The sequence below is a fragment of the Crocuta crocuta genome, unplaced genomic scaffold, assembly GCF_008692635.1.
Source record: "Crocuta crocuta isolate KB4526 unplaced genomic scaffold, BGI_CrCroc_1.0 scaffold89, whole genome shotgun sequence".
In the NCBI taxonomy this organism is placed as follows: Eukaryota; Metazoa; Chordata; class Mammalia; order Carnivora; family Hyaenidae; genus Crocuta; species Crocuta crocuta.
Genome location: NW_027551559.1, coordinates 4,433,083 through 4,448,589, shown reverse-complemented (window position 1 = coordinate 4,448,589; position 15,507 = coordinate 4,433,083). Strand labels below are relative to the sequence as shown.

The following is a 15,507-nucleotide window of genomic DNA, read 5'->3' as shown; positions in this document are numbered from 1 at the left end:
GGGGGACGGCGGTATAAAGGGCGGGAGACTGCGCGGGCCGAACCCCGAGACGTGGCGCCCACCCTGCCGGCCTCAGCTCCAGGTACGTGCGCGCCCCCGGCCGAGTCCGGCCGTGTGGTGAGGGGGGTGGGGGTGGGCCGGGGCCGCTGGGGCCCCGCGGACTCGGAGTCTGTGATTTTGTTCGTTTCGTGTGACATCCCCATGTGTGCTGCGAGCTGGAAACTTAGAAGACCGAGAGTTGCTTCGGGCTCCCGGAGGGGCTGTTTTAGGGTGCACCCCCCGCCTGGTTCGGCCGGATTTCACTGGACTGAACTTAGAGAAATGAGCAGATCCGACCAACCAAGGGAGGAGGCAGGTCGCAGGGTCCCCAGGTTGCCCCGCTGAAAAGGAACCCTCGGATGGACAAAGTCAGCTTGTCCAACTCTGGACCAAACGTTACTTGTTGCACTTTTGCCGGATCCTTCGGCCTCGTGGAGCAAGTACAGAAATGAAAAGATTTATAACTGGAAAGCATAGTACTTTTCAGGACGTGTAGAATTTGATACTTCGTTGCAAAACTTCCGTTTGGAACCCAGAAGGGCCAACAGGTCACCCTTTCCCTCCGGATGGGGGTGGGGAACGGTATCTCTGGGCCCTGTTTTTCTGGATCTGGGCCTCAGAGGGTGGCTTTGAGTTTCTCTTGCAAGAGGAAACGCATGAACGCTCCCACCGCTGTCCCCTCTGCCTGCAGTGACCTAGGACGCCCCAGGGCCCACATTCACACAATCGCTCCAGGGTCTGGTTCTTGGGATTTGTCCGACGTGGAAGGGCCCGGTGTGCCCTAACTGTGCCATTGAGCACATCTGTAAAACAACACCTCACTGGCTGTGAGGGGTCCTGGCTCTCGCAGTAGACACGCAGGTCCGGGAGGAGAATAGTAGAAACACAAAGTGACATTGATTTGTCTTTATAGCCTAGAAATATTTTTTTATATAAAAGAACTAAGTAAAAGGAATTCTGAAGGTTTCCATGGGAGCTGAGCCCAGCCCCGAATCTCCAGTTTCTCTTTCTCACTGTGGGTACTCGAGGGCTCACTCGGATTTCCTGTAAGACGTCCAGGGGAAATGTCCGTTGCTGGAGGGCCTCTTTGAAGAAGTATTCTTTCCTGAGCTGTGCTGGGGGCATTCCGCCTGCTGCAGGGCAGCTGGCTGGCTCCTGGAGCCTTAATGGAAAGCTTCACACTTCTGTGCCTGGCACACAGGCCGCTAGCTCCTTCCTGACGTTCCCCGTTGATTCTTCTGCCGACGTGGCACACGCGCCTTGGAGCCCTCGCTGGGAGGAGGCTGGGCAACGTCTAGCCTGGCTATTCTGCTCCTGGGGAGTTGGGAGACGGGGATGGAAGACACTGCCTTACGATTGACCTTGCAGCCCTTGAGTGAGTGAGGGCACCCGTAGAGCCCCCAGCCCTCAGGAAAAATGGAGGCAGATATTAGGACCCAAATGTCTTTAGCTAATCCTTGTCAGCGTGCCTCAACATTATTACAGTTAAAGGCATGCACACTTAAAAAAAAAAAAAATGCTTGGCATGTAGAGAGTTAAGCATTGGAAAGAAACTAGCTTTCTACCCCATAACCGGGGAGGGATGGTACCATCATGTTTAATATGTAACTTTATATGTATGTGGGGCAGGAGTCAATTTTATATGCAATGTACAAGCAATAAGGAAGCATTGTTAAAATATGTATATTTCACAGTAATGAATTACAAACAAATTAATAATAAGAATGAGATAGAGTATCCTTAGTTTAAAGGAAAATGATGGTGATTCCACCTTGTTACCTGGGGAAAGCTCCTTTACTTTTCTGAGCTAGTCTTCTCATTTGGAGCTTAAACCAACCTGTTGGTAAGGGGGTCCTCTGTAGCAGGAAGGAGATAGGAGGGGGTGAAAGTGAGACCCTCCCTCGCCAGGGCCCAGCACAGAGGTAGGCTCTTTTTTTTTTTTAACTTTATTTATTTTGAGACCAAGAGAGCAGGGGAGGGGAAGAGAGAGAAGGAGAGAGGAAGAATTCCAAGCAGGCTCCACACTGTGCAGAGTGAGACACGGGGCTCAAACTCATGAACCACGAGATCATGATCAGAGCAGAAACCCAGAGCCCGACGCTCAACCTACTGAGCCACCCAGGCGCTCCTGAAGTAGGCTCTTTACAAATAAAATTTTTCTAAAGAATCCACAGATGTTTCCTTTTTCCAAATGAAATTACTGAGTTTCTTTTTTTCCTTTGAGAAGCCATTCCTCATTGGAGAACTTCCTACATGAACTGCTTCTCATCGCACTGTAAAGCTAGAGGTGATCATTTCAGAACAAAACTGTTTCCTTCTCTTGTTTTCAGGATAAAATGATAGCTCCCCCTGAACTGTTTCTGATGAGCCAGGCACATAATGTAAAAAAATATATATATATGAGAAACCCAGCTACACACTCGGTGAAAATGATGAACCGTGGGTCGCTGATTCATGTGACTTGAAAAACGCCATCCATTTCCTGATTCACCTTACTTTCTGTGTGGAGAGGCGGAGGATCTCTCATGTCTCTGAAATAAGTAACCATTTTGTCTCCTCTTTGCCTCTCTCCCTTCCGACTGAATTCCAGCCACGTCTCTGCACTGCCGCCCCTGTGGAGTGGAGCCCAGGTCACCCCCGGGAAGAGGCGAAGATGCCGCTGTAGGTCAGGAGTGCCCGCAAAGGGAAACCTGGATATCTGTGATCCGTACGCCGCGATGAGATACTATTAATGTCATGAAAAACCTCCGTCCAGAAATCGTGGCCTCCGGTGTTTACATCTTCACTGGCTTTTCCTACAGGAGAGCCAGGGGCCAACACATCACAGTCATCAACCACAGGCGTCCCTGCCCTCCGGTTTTCCTTCTTTTAGATCCATGGCATTTGAGGGTTCGTAAAACTGCTGGATCATCTGATCAACCCCATTTGTGTGTGTGTGCTTGTAGATGGCCACATATTGGTAAAAAGATAGGCCATTTAATGCCTCGCTGAGATTGCCTAGTGCTCTTTTCTGTTCCTGTATGTAAAGACCCATGAGTATGGCTACAGGTGACGCAGACTTAAGTTTTGAGAGATGAAGAATCCCCAGGTCAGCAGAGCTTAGGGTGTCTTCAGCCCCTACTCAAGTCCCTTGAGCTTTACCAGAAACTCTTTAGGGTTCTTTTACCCAAGAAAGGGTAACCACCCCCTTTAGGGTAGCAGCCCTCTCCCCTGTAAGCAGGCCAGCTTTATTCAAAAACAGCAGCCAATAACCAGGATGCAATAGAAGCAAAAAACACACCTGGCACATCCGAGAACGAGCATGAATGGGCCTGGGACTGGGTGCAGGTGCCTGGCCCTTAAGTAGAAGGACTAGGTCCACTGCGTGGGCACCTGCTCTCAGCCCTCTGCCAGTCTGTCCCCGGGCACTCATTCGCTCCGAGTCTCTGAGTCTGGATGTCCACTCAAGTCCATCCAGAACCCGCCTCGAGCTTCCCTTGTCTGGCCAGAGAAATATGCTTTGCCACTGGCGCCTGGGCCGTGGAGGTTGACACAGAGCAACTTGACCTTCACACGCCCCAGGTGAGTTCTCCCCACGGAGCTCCCTTGGATCAACTCCACAGGTGAAAAACACCTCAGGGCTACATTTGGGAGCAGCCTACTTAAAGCCCACCTCCTAGGAGCCACAGCAAGAACTGAAAGCTGCAAGAGCCAGAGCCTACATTCCCCAAGAAGAGCTCACGTAGTTTTTACTTAGAAAAGTTTAGTAATTCATCTTGCTTCCAGGAAGGGCCTGTTGACAAAAGACACTGCAGTTTACTTTAGTTTTACTTTAGTAAAACTTTTGCCTTTACTTCTGTATCCAGAAGACCAAAGTAGACTAGAGATCTGTAAGTATTTGNAAAGTTTAGTAATTCATCTTGCTTCCAGGAAGGGCCTGTTGACAAAAGACACTGCATTTTACTTTAGTTTTACTTTAGTAAAACTTTTGCCTTTACTTCTGTGTATCCAGAAGACCAAAGTAGACTAGAGATCTGTAAGTATTTCTGCCTTTTCTTTACCATTGAATTTCTACCAACCCAATTTCCATTTAAAAAAATGTCTTTTTTACGTAAAAAAAGATCTGTGCTCAAAACACCTGAAGTCATTCTTTTAGAAGTATAGTATGGGGAGAGGGAAAAAGCTAGGGATTAAGAGATTTCTGGAATAACTGGAGGAGATGCAGATAGTCTGTGGCACAGAAATAAGTATCTGTATGGTTTCCTAAGTGTTATTTTCTGACACTGGGCTTTGTGTGTATCTTGAGTGTCTAGAAGCAAACAACGGTGTACTTGAATCAATGTTCTATTTCTCTGTCTTTGGAAAGAGAGCTTTGGGGGGAAATAAGTCCCTTTGGAAATGTATTTTCAAAAATAATGTTAGTCCTACATAGATTTAGGAATAAAATACAAATTGTTCTGCCTCCGTATTCTATCATCCAATGAGGAGATTAACTCATAATGACCTTGAGTTCAATGGAAAGAATATCTACTATGTGAAATTAAACCAAGGGGCAAAGTGTCTCCTGAATCTTGAAGCAACTTAGTGGGAAGACGAGCTGTGAAGGGTCCTGTCACCCATCTGGCAAATCTCATTTCAGACCCCTCCTTTCGTTCCTGTTGCGGTGGCCTTAATTCAGAATGTCAATTTCTCTCACCCCAAATCCCACAGCCTCGTACCGGCCTCCCTGCGTCTCTTGGTCTACAGCGTACACCCCAGTGATTATCCTCAAACAGCAATCCAAATCGTCCTTAACTCACAGACCAACTTGATTTTATTTGAATTGCAATCTGCCGAGCTAAAAACTAATTCTTGAAGCTAGGTGAGACCATGGAACTTAGCTGTGACAGATAAGATGTAAGTGGGTGCAGTTCCAACAACAGCATCATAAAAAGGGCCGGCGATGAATACCGTGACCTTTCTTGACCTTCCCCTCTCACTTGGGATCCCTGCCTGGAACTTGATTGTGGTAGCTGACATTCCAGCCACCATCCTGGACTATAAGGTCACCTTGATGATACACCCCATGAGACAAAGATAGTAGAGCTAAAACATAAAGCCTAAATCCCTGGTGACCCTATGGAACCCCCAGGCCAGCCTGGGATTGCCTAGCCCCAGACCATAACATGAGAAAGAAATAACTTTCCCTTTGGTTTATCCAGCATTGTTTCTGTTTTGGATTTATCAGGAGAATGTGATTCCTGATGGACAGAAGATAGAAGGTTCTTCTATCTTCTCCCAGATCGGACATCCCTGGAGCTTTATCTCAACATCACTACCCCTACTTTCCTCCCTCATTCCCTGCTTTCCCTCTTTCAACCAGGTCTGTCACATAGCATATGCCCAGCGTTTGGCTGCACATTAGGAATAGAATGGAGAGAAACAGAGAGGGTCCCTGTCCTTTTAGCACAAGCATTATCAAAAAAAAAAAAAAAAATGGCATGTGAGCTGGCTTTTAAAGGACAATTAGTGACTAACGAGAAGAGGGGGTCATTCAGGGGAAGAGAATGAGATCCAGAGAAGAGTGGCAATATTAACTTTAGAATTTAACTCAAACACACTTGTTAAAATGCCAGGGAGAGTAATAGTAATTGCAAAAGAATAGCAATAGGTACAATCTTATTAAACAGTAGAGCAGGAAAAAGATGAAATAAGGCAATTTGATCAATCCAGTAAAAGGCTGGGAAGAGAAGACAGAAATGGAAAGAAAAAAATTGTAGAGAGAAAAGAACTAGTAGAAATTAGTAACCATGTAAAATTGCATTATAGCAGATAGCAGAGAAGTACAATGGGAAAAAATACGTGAGGCAAATATTAGTCACAATGAAGTTAGTTTACAAATACTAATATCAGTAAAACAGATTCTAAAACAAATATCTTTTTCAGTAAAAATATTCATTACTGAAAAAATTCATCCCATTAGAAAATGCAAATGTATATGCAACTAACAAAATAGTTTCAAAATATTAAAGGTGGGGCACCTGGGTGGCTCAGTCAGTTAAGCACCTGATTTTTTATTTCATCTCTTATGATCTTACAGGTTTATGATTTTGATCCCCATATCAGGCTTTGTGCTGACAGTGCAGAGCCTACTTGGGCTTTTTGCCCTTTCTCTCTGCTCCTTCTCTCTCTCTCTCTCTAATAAATAAATTTTAAAATATGTATATATGGTAAACATCTACAGGATGATTGGTAAAATTAACAAATCCACAGTCATTGATGAAGCACATTCCTGGCACTGATTGACAAATCCCAGGGGGGAAATAGTGTGAACTTAGATATACCATGAGAAGCAATTAACAAAGTTATTCTAATGGAAATATTAAATACTCAGGCAAGATTTACAAAAATTAAGCAAGTCCAGGGCCACAAAGCAAGCCACAGTGAATTTTGAATGATCTCCATGATGTGATTAGATTACAAATTAACCATTTAAAAATAACAGAAAACTTACATCTGTCAGTTGTAAGCCACATTTCCAGTAGCATGTGTGACAAAGAAATTGTAGTGGAAATCAGGAAAATTCGTATGTTGCATGAAAATGGAACGTTTAAAACTTAACATAATGTGGCTAAAGTAGTATTTACAGAGAAAGTTAGCCTTGAGCACTTATGTTAGGAAAGAAAGGCTGAAATTAACAAGACAAGCAACCAACTCAAAGTTAGGAACAAAGCAAGGAAAGTAACATAGTCATTAATATCACATATTAACAAAATAAACTACAAAATTACAAGAGTCAATAAAACCAAGCTGTTTAAAAAATAATAAAATATCAATAAAATAAGCAAACATCTGGCAAAGTATATCATTCACTAGAATATTTAGCTTTAGGAAACTAAAAGAGAAATGAAAATCCAAATACATTTATAACCAATAAAGAAACCGAGTCAGTAAACACCAAGTAAAATAAACAAATAAGACATGATTTTCTAGGAAGATTCTATCAAATATTCAAGGCACAATTAATCCCTGTTTTATAAAAGTTATTCCAGTGCATGGAAAAATGAGAGGCCAAACTCCCCCAAATTTAAGGATGTTTTATCATTAGAAAATATATTAATATAAATCACTTTATCAGCAGAATTAAAAAGAAAAACCATATGACCATTTCAATAGCTACTGAATGCACTTCCATGAAATTCAATGTACATTTGTCATTTAAGAAATACTTCTTGACTATTGGACCTGTAATAGGAGGGAAGTCGCCCCAATTTGATAGGCTATCTTTCAAAAAGAGAATCCACAAAAAATACTTGACATTGAATCATGGGAAGTTGGAGACCAAGACGGGTGAGTACACTTCTACCCTTCCATGTGACTGAAACCATAATTGAAAAGGATGAAACAAATTTAACCCCAGACAATAGAATTGTCTCCATCCAAGCCACTTAAGAACATCTACAGATAAGTAATTAGAATAGACAGAAAGACTGCAAATTTGCTCCCAAAAATCTCAATATATAAATCAGTTCTGCTCCCATAAACCAGAAGCAAAGACAAGAAAATACAATTTAGAAAAATTAGCATTAACAAAAAAAATTGGTATGTTACCTAAGTTATTCTGGCAAAAGGTATGTTGGACCTCTGTGGAAAACCTACAAACCTAAATTTAAATATCTTTAAAAAAAAAAGATCTTAAAGAATATCAAAACAAATTGATGCTATCCCATATCTGTGTGGATGATTCAGTATTCAATATGATGATTCAGTATTCAATATAATCAAGATATATTCATATCTTGAATATGAAATATTCATTCAGAAAGATCCACGTTCCCCAAATTCATCCATAAATACAATGGAGATCCAATCCAAATCTCAACTGGCTACACTGAACTTAAGTAGATCTTAGTAGTGGTAAGCAAAGCAAGGACAAATGTCCAAGGGTGATTAAAGAATTTCTGCAGGAGCGCCTGGGTGGTTCAGTCGGTTAAGTGTCCAACTCTTGATCTTAGCTCAGGTCATGATCTCATAGTTCGGGAGTTCGACTCCCACGACAGGCTTTGCCCTAACAACACAGAGCCTGTTTGGGATTCTCTCTCTTCCTCCCTCTCTGCCCCTTCTCTTCACATGCTGTCTCTCGTGCCTGCTCTCTCTTTCTCTCTCAAAATAAACTTTAAAATAAATAAACTTTCAAAAAGTAAAGAATCTCTGCAGAAAATGAGCAAGGAAGATAACATTGTTCGTAAAGCTACAGATATTGAGACATTGAGATGTTGGCATGGGGACAAAGTGAGCAATGTGACAGAGGGCACATAAACAGACCCACCTACATGCCATCTTTGTTATGTGACAAAGGGGCCCACTCCCCAGTGGTTGGCCCTACCTCTCCCCAGATGTGCAACTCAATAAACAAGTCTAAGGCAGCTGAGGACCATGATGTAAAAACACCCAATCAGATACCCCCCTAAACCATTTACAGAAATAACTTCAAAGTAGATTAAAGCCAATGTGAGAAACAAAACATTAAAACATTTAGGAAAATGTATAAGAGGCTATCTATATGACCTCTGGGTAGGGAAGCAGTTCTCAAAATAAGATACAATGAACAGCCATACAGAAAAGAAAAAAAATCAATATAACAACATTAAAGTTTAGAACTTCCATATGATGAAAAACAACTTAAGCACAAGCCATAGCTGGGAGAAATTTCAGTGCATACAAATGACAAAAGATGGTAGACAGAGTATGTTTTCAAAGCCCTACCAATCCACTGGAGAAGGAGGAAATGAAAATGTGCAAACGAAGCAGGAAGTTCGCTCGATGGCCAATAAACAGAAGAATAGAATAAAACCTCCCAAATCATGCTAGAAATGTAATTAAAAGAAGGTAGCACCATGTCATACCAATCAGATTGACAACAGTGAAAAAGTCTGGCAATACCAGCTGTTATCACATATTGGCCAGGGAAACTGTAGAGGTGTAAAATGGAACGATCACTTGGGACGGCATCTTGGCCACGCTTGAAACATTGAAAATGGACATTCCATACAGCCCAGTTAGCGAAGCTGCAGAGGACATGTCATATACTGCCAGTTTATATAAAGTATTAAAATGAAAATAAAAATGGGGCGCCTGGGTGGCTTAGTCGGTTAAGTGTCCGACTTTCGCTTAGGTCATGATCTCGCGGTTCGTGGGTTCGAGCCCCGCGTCAGGCTCTGTGCTGACTGCCAGCTCAGAGCCTGGAACCTGTTTCAGCCTGTGACTCCCTCTCTCTCTGACCCTCCCCTGCTCACGCTGTCTCTCTCCTAGAAATAAATAAAAATATAAAAAAAAATAAAAATAAAAATAAAATAAAATAAAATAAAATGAAAATAAATCATATCTATGTAATGTATGGATACATACACAGCAGTGAAATAGCCCGTGACCTGATGGACACTAAATTCAGGCTGTTTATTTCTGGGTGGCTGGGAGGGAGATCATGGAAAGATAAGGGTTGCCACCTTTATCGGTGCTTCTGTTTTCCACAAAAAGAGAAATAAGATATGAAGCAAATATTGAAAAATGTTAAGGTTGGACAGAGTTGGCTCAGTGGGTGTTCATTAAATTATCCTTTCCTGTATGCTCATAAGTTTTCACAATTCAGTAAAAAATGTTGATGGGAAGTAAGGAAGTATAGACAGTTGGCAAAAGAAAGCTCATTAAAACAGTTTTTTTGTTTTGTTTTTGTTTTTGTTTTTGTTTTCTTAGAGCAGTTTTGTCCTGAAGAAGAACAAAGAACCGGGAAGCAGTTGGAGGGACATGAGCACAGAGGGTTATTTTTTAAAGCGGGTCATTCCAAGCATATTTATGCATTGACTGAAATACCTTCGTGGACAGAGAAATTGATGGCATACTAGAGAAACAAGGTGATTATAGGAACAAAGGCCCCAGAAAGATAAAAGGCAGTAGAATTTGTGTTTGGAGAGAGTAGGGTTTTCACAACATTGTCCTAGGAGAGAGGACCAGACCAAGATGGAAGCTTTTTTGGTTCAGAGGAAGGCCTGCCCCTCTAAGAACTTTTGTTTTCTGAATGACGCATAAGGTCAGGTTCGCATGAGGAGTAGGGAGAGGGCATCAGCATTAGAGAAGAGAAGAGAAGCTACGAATTCGACATCTTGGAAATCAAGAAAACAAACTTACTGAGATCTCCATGCCGCATTGAATGACCAGCTGAGACCCGGAGTCATTACCCTCAAATGAGCTCCATCCACATGCTGGGGTTTTCTCCAACAAAGTTCAGCAGCTCAGGCACCGGTGCCGAGAAGCCCTATGATTGGGTCCCTCCAAGAGATGGTTTCCCCAGGCAACAGAAAAATAGAGAAGCAGGCAAGCTGAGGATGTTAGCAAGGAAGTGACTTTAAGTGTGGTCATACAATGTAAGCTACATAAAGAACAAGGGGAAAAAAATAAAGATGGTGTCAGTGGAGTGGAGAACAAGATGAGGCCAGAGAACCATTGCACTGGGAGCCTGGAGAAGCCCAGAAGAAGTTGTACTGGGCGCCGGTAGGTTAAGGAGATGCAGTGGCCCAAGATGTGTCCATAATGAGACCAGAGCTGGAGAAGTTCATGGTTGTTACAGGTGATTGTAAGAGGACAGGTAGGTCATGGAAGAAAGCCAGCCTCTTGGATGTGTGACGAATGTAGATATTGAAGTCCCCAAGAGAAATCTTTAGAGAATGAGGCCGAGTGACACAGGAAGTGTCAGGAGACAGCAGCCATGGGGAAAAAAGAGGCTCACTGCTGTGTTCATTTTACAGTCTGAAAAGGTGGTTCAGAGAGAACGCGCCTCTAGGAAGCAGCTTGCAAACTAGTAACCAGAGGAACCCAGAAGCGTCTGACTCCAAACTCTGTATCTGCTCTCCTGTACCCATCTTCTTATGCAAGTTTCGACACAGTAAACTTGAGTAACTATACAATGGAATTTGATGTTAATCTTCCAGTACCTTCTCTGGACGGAACTGGTCATCACGACCCTTAACCGATGTGACTAATCAGGAATATCTGGGGAGTTTTCTCACACACACAAGCCCAGGCTGACCCTGCACCTAGTGATCAGCCGCTATGGGATGTGTGCGGGCCTGTGATTTTGACAAAGCTCCCAAGGTGAGTCGGATACACAGGTACTTAACAAGCATTAACGTCAGGTTGTTGTCAGCTCGACAGCTCACCTGTCTGTAAAGCACCAATGCTTCTGATGTTCCTGAGAAAGAAATGATGGAAGAGAACAAGGATTTAAGGGCCCGGTTGTGTTGTGCTATCCAGGACTGTGGCTTCTGTCCTCCGTACCCTACACAGCAACTCGTTCCACATTAAGCTGTATTAGGAGATATGTTTTCCTGTTCAGAGTCTTATGTTTTCACAGAACATTCTTAATCTTTGCTTATCTTGCTTAACGATTGCCTAAGATATCAACTTTCACCAATGGATTTCTATAAACGTTTTGCTTATCTGTAATATCTTCTGTAAAATGTTGCCAAGTTTATTGCTCTAGAGATGGCCAATCTTACGGGGATCTCTCTTTTGTCTGTCTGTCCCTCTCTCTCATACACACACACACACGTCTGTCTCTCCCTCTCATACACACACACACACACACACACACACACACAACTTTTCTCTTTTGCCGAGGTCAGATTTTCCAGCTTTGTGCATGAATGGAAGGCATAGCAACTGTGAAAAAATTTCCCACTGAGTAGCACCAAGGCCATTTTGAACTGTTTACTTACCTTCTCCCCTCCCTTCAACCAGCTCAACCTGCACAGACATGATTATTTAATTACACCAGGATGAGAGCTACAATATTTATTTCACCTTTCCCTGCCCCCAGGGGATGATGTCATTCCAACTCGCCCCAGGAAAACATGTCAAGATCTTGGGCAGGTGAGGAAATGGCATATAGATACCTTGTTCCCAAAAAAAGTGTGCCACACCTTCCAACTTCCACCAAGTTCAGCAATGGTACACGGAGGAGGCTGGGTTGTCTTCTATTTCGTTCCCTAGCTCCTTGTGCAGTGCATGGCACATGATTAATCCAAATGCGATGACTGCGTCAGGGAAGTCACCTGCGTCTGAGGCTCGGGCGATCCTTAGTGAAGTGCCTTGCAATGTGTCATTCATGTAATGGTAGAAGGCATAGATGGAATTCAGACAGCCCTGCTGGGGGCATCGGGGGCTGAATCCTCACTACCCCTACTACTAGATCAGGAATTGCCAACTTTGCCTATCAAGCCAGGTAGTAAATATTTAGGCTCTGTGCAAATAGGCAATCTCTGTTGCAATTCGAATACGTAGACCAACTGTGTTTCAATAACACTTTATTTACAGAAGCAGGAGGGGGACCACATTGCCTCCCACCCTGGGTTGCTCACTGATACTGGCTCTAGACCCTAGACCCGTGGTGCTAAACTTGAGCATGCCTCAAAATCATCTGGAGGGCTCATTAAAGTCAAGCCGGTGCCCAACACCCTCTCGAGTTTCTGATTCAGTAGGTCTTGAGTGAGGCTCAAGACTTCACATCTTCAGTCCGTCTCCAGGTGAGTCTGGTACCACAGGATTGGGGACCACACATCGAGAACCACTGCCCAGAGGACTATTAATACACACAGCCTGCACCAGTACCTCCTGAAAGCAAATCAGAATTAATAGAAAATCTTGCCATTCCTATGACTAAGTCTCTATCCTGTCCTTCTCCTTGCAGTCTTTATTCAGGAATTCTTGTTGTCTGGAACATCGGCTCTTCAGTCAGGGATCTGAAGAACCCTGTCTTGGGGCGCCTGGATGGCTCAGTTGGTTGAGCGTCCAACTTCAGCTCAGGTCATGATCTCACAGTTCGCGGGTTCGAGTCCCACATGATCTCACAGTTCGCGGGTTTGAGTCCCACATCGGGCTCTGTGCTGACAGCTAGTTCAGAGCCTGGAGCCTGTTTCAGATTCTGTATCTCCCTCTCTCTCTCTCTCTCTGACCCTTCCCTGCTCATGCTCTCTCTCTCTCTCTCTCTGTCTCTCAGAAATAAATAAAACATTTTTTAAAAAATGAAGAACCCTATCTTGGTATTCACAGTGCCTGGCATAGTGGCTTACATTACCAGGTGCTCAAACATATTTGCTTGTAGAATGAAAATAAAATGAATGGCTGTGTGGCTGTGTTAGATTAGTTCCAACAATTTTAAAATGTGATAAAAATACGAAGGATTTGGGTAAATTGCTCTGACTCAGAGAATGACATTAACCAGTGTGGGAACATCATTTGTATTGAACAGTAGCTCATTTTTTTTCCAGTTCACATATTCAAGGAAAATTTACATTTTGAAGACAGTCCTGAGTGTTGTCCAAGTCACATGAAATGTAGCCCGCCCTGAGTTAGGGGCCTCCATAAGAAGAAACTCTTGCCTGTCAAGATAACGTTCCTCCAAGCTTGGGGACCAAAGGAGATTCCGGCTACAGGTTTCACAAAAGGCAGTACCAACCTAAGCAATAAATGATCTTATGGCAGAAAGATTGGGATCAGGCTGACTGGACATGTCCAGAAATAAGTAGAGCAGAGGATGCCTGCCCAGATTGATTTCTCCCTTGGGGTAAATAGCCAGGTGTCAGGCGAGGACGGAGCTGCGTACACATCTCGGTGCTCTGGTGACACCAGGGCCCCTTGGTTCCTTTTATTTAGAAAAATGGGTGGGAAATTAAAATGTCCTCCAAAGGATTTGAATTTGAAAGAAGACAACCTCATTTAGTTGCAGAGCATGACTTTTCTCCCCCCCAACCCCCAATTCTGCGAGAACCCGAACACAGCGGGCCAAGTGAAAAGACCACTTGCTGTCTGCAGTAGGCACGCATCAGGGCTTTCCCGCGTCCAAATGTTAATTTCGACTGACAAAACACTCTCGGCACTTTAATTTTATTTCATAACGAAAAGGCAAACTTCACTTCTAAGCATTTTTATTCCGAGTTTAATGGCTCACACTCCCGAGGTCGGCAAGCAGATGGAGTTGAAGACGAGAATGTATAATTGCAGATCATGAAACTGCAAAATTAATATTACTTTGTTAATGTCAAGATAAGATTTGAGAGCCAGAAGGGATTTTCAAGATCATTGATCTTAAACCTCATCACACAGATGAAGACAGTGAGGCGGAGTGATGGTGTGTCCTTCCCAGACTCACAGAGCCAGTAAGGGACAGAACTACGTGTGACACCATGTCCCGGCGCACAGGCCAGTCCTTCAACTCCTGGGCTCCACTCTCCCCATTGACTCCTTTACAAGAAAGGGGCTCTCATTTATCCTTCACCTTCCAGTGTACATGTATGGGAGAGAGGGAGGGCGGGAGAGCATGCGCACATCTGCAATCGTTATTTGGCTATAAATTTTAATTTAGCGTACCATTTTGAGACATTTCAGAATTTACTGTGATCTGTTAACAGAGCATCAGACAAAATCCTTGATGGAATTAATCAAGAATGACTTAGCCCCACTCAGTGTAGTAGTAATGAGGATCTGATTGGGCTGTATATGACAGAGACCCAAAATAACAGGGGCGGAAACCCCGGAGATTTCCAGGTGAAGGGAAAAGCCAGAGCACTGTCATGATTATAATACTTCACACACATGCATCAGGGCCTGGTTCCTTCTCTCCATAGCTCTGCCATGTGCTCATGGGTTAGCATGGTTAACTACCACCCTTGATATTCTAGCCAGGAGGGAAGGGAGGGGAGAAAGGAGAAAAGGGGTGCACAGCCTTACCCATGTGCCCACACCTGGGAAGCTGCACACACGTTTCCCTGGTTAGAACTTAGTTCTGTGGTCAGACTTAGATTCTGGTAGCCCCATGCCCAGCTAAACATAGTGCATAGTATTCTGTCCTACAGAAGGAAAGGGGTTACTGCTTTCTGCCATAGTTGGTGACTCTGGCTGTCCCCATATCGGTGCCTACCCAGCTTCTCATGTGAGGAACCCAGGACCCAAAGCAGGCAGTCCCTAAGTCTCATATTGTGCGTTCGTGATACCTACATGACATGCATGTTCCCCACTGGTCTGTCCCCCACAGGGTTGGTCCCCTCAGATAAGCTATAACCTAAAAGATGAGTTTCCTGCCCATTCATCACATCTAATATGTAATGGTAGACCAGAAGCAGAAGACCTCAATGGAAAAAAAACATCTCCCAAAGGAAGACAAATAGCAGGGACAGGGTCTTGCTAGTTTGTAAATCCTTCTGAAGAACCTCTGGCCGCGAGTGGAGACAATTCCTTGGTCACTCTCTGGAAGATAATCTTTGTCCATGGTCTCCCATGGCCCCTGGCTTTGTCCGCGGAGAGTGTCCTGCTGGTGTTTTTATGGTCCAGCTGGGGCGCGCACAACTTTCCGCAGCAGGGGTGGTGGGTCACCAATCACATACTAATGCAGGCTTGCCTGGTGGCTTCTTCAGCCACAAAACTTCTCAAAAACTTAGCAGTGACTGCCATTTAAACCGT

General features: G+C 43.8%; 1 long non-coding RNA gene and 1 other non-coding gene across 2 annotated transcripts; both read left to right on the top strand.

The window, feature by feature from the left end:
• On the top strand, positions 1 to 3,030 carry LOC144219434 (uncharacterized). Its single transcript, XR_013331416.1, has 2 exons — positions 1 to 82; positions 2,630 to 3,030. It is a non-coding gene; the product is annotated as an uncharacterized LOC144219434 (long non-coding RNA).
• LOC144219468 (small nucleolar RNA SNORD123) lies at positions 2,462 to 2,531 on the top strand. The gene has a single exon (XR_013331429.1). It is a non-coding gene; the product is annotated as a small nucleolar RNA SNORD123 (small nucleolar RNA).
• Positions 3,031 to 15,507: the final 12,477 nt, after the last annotated feature.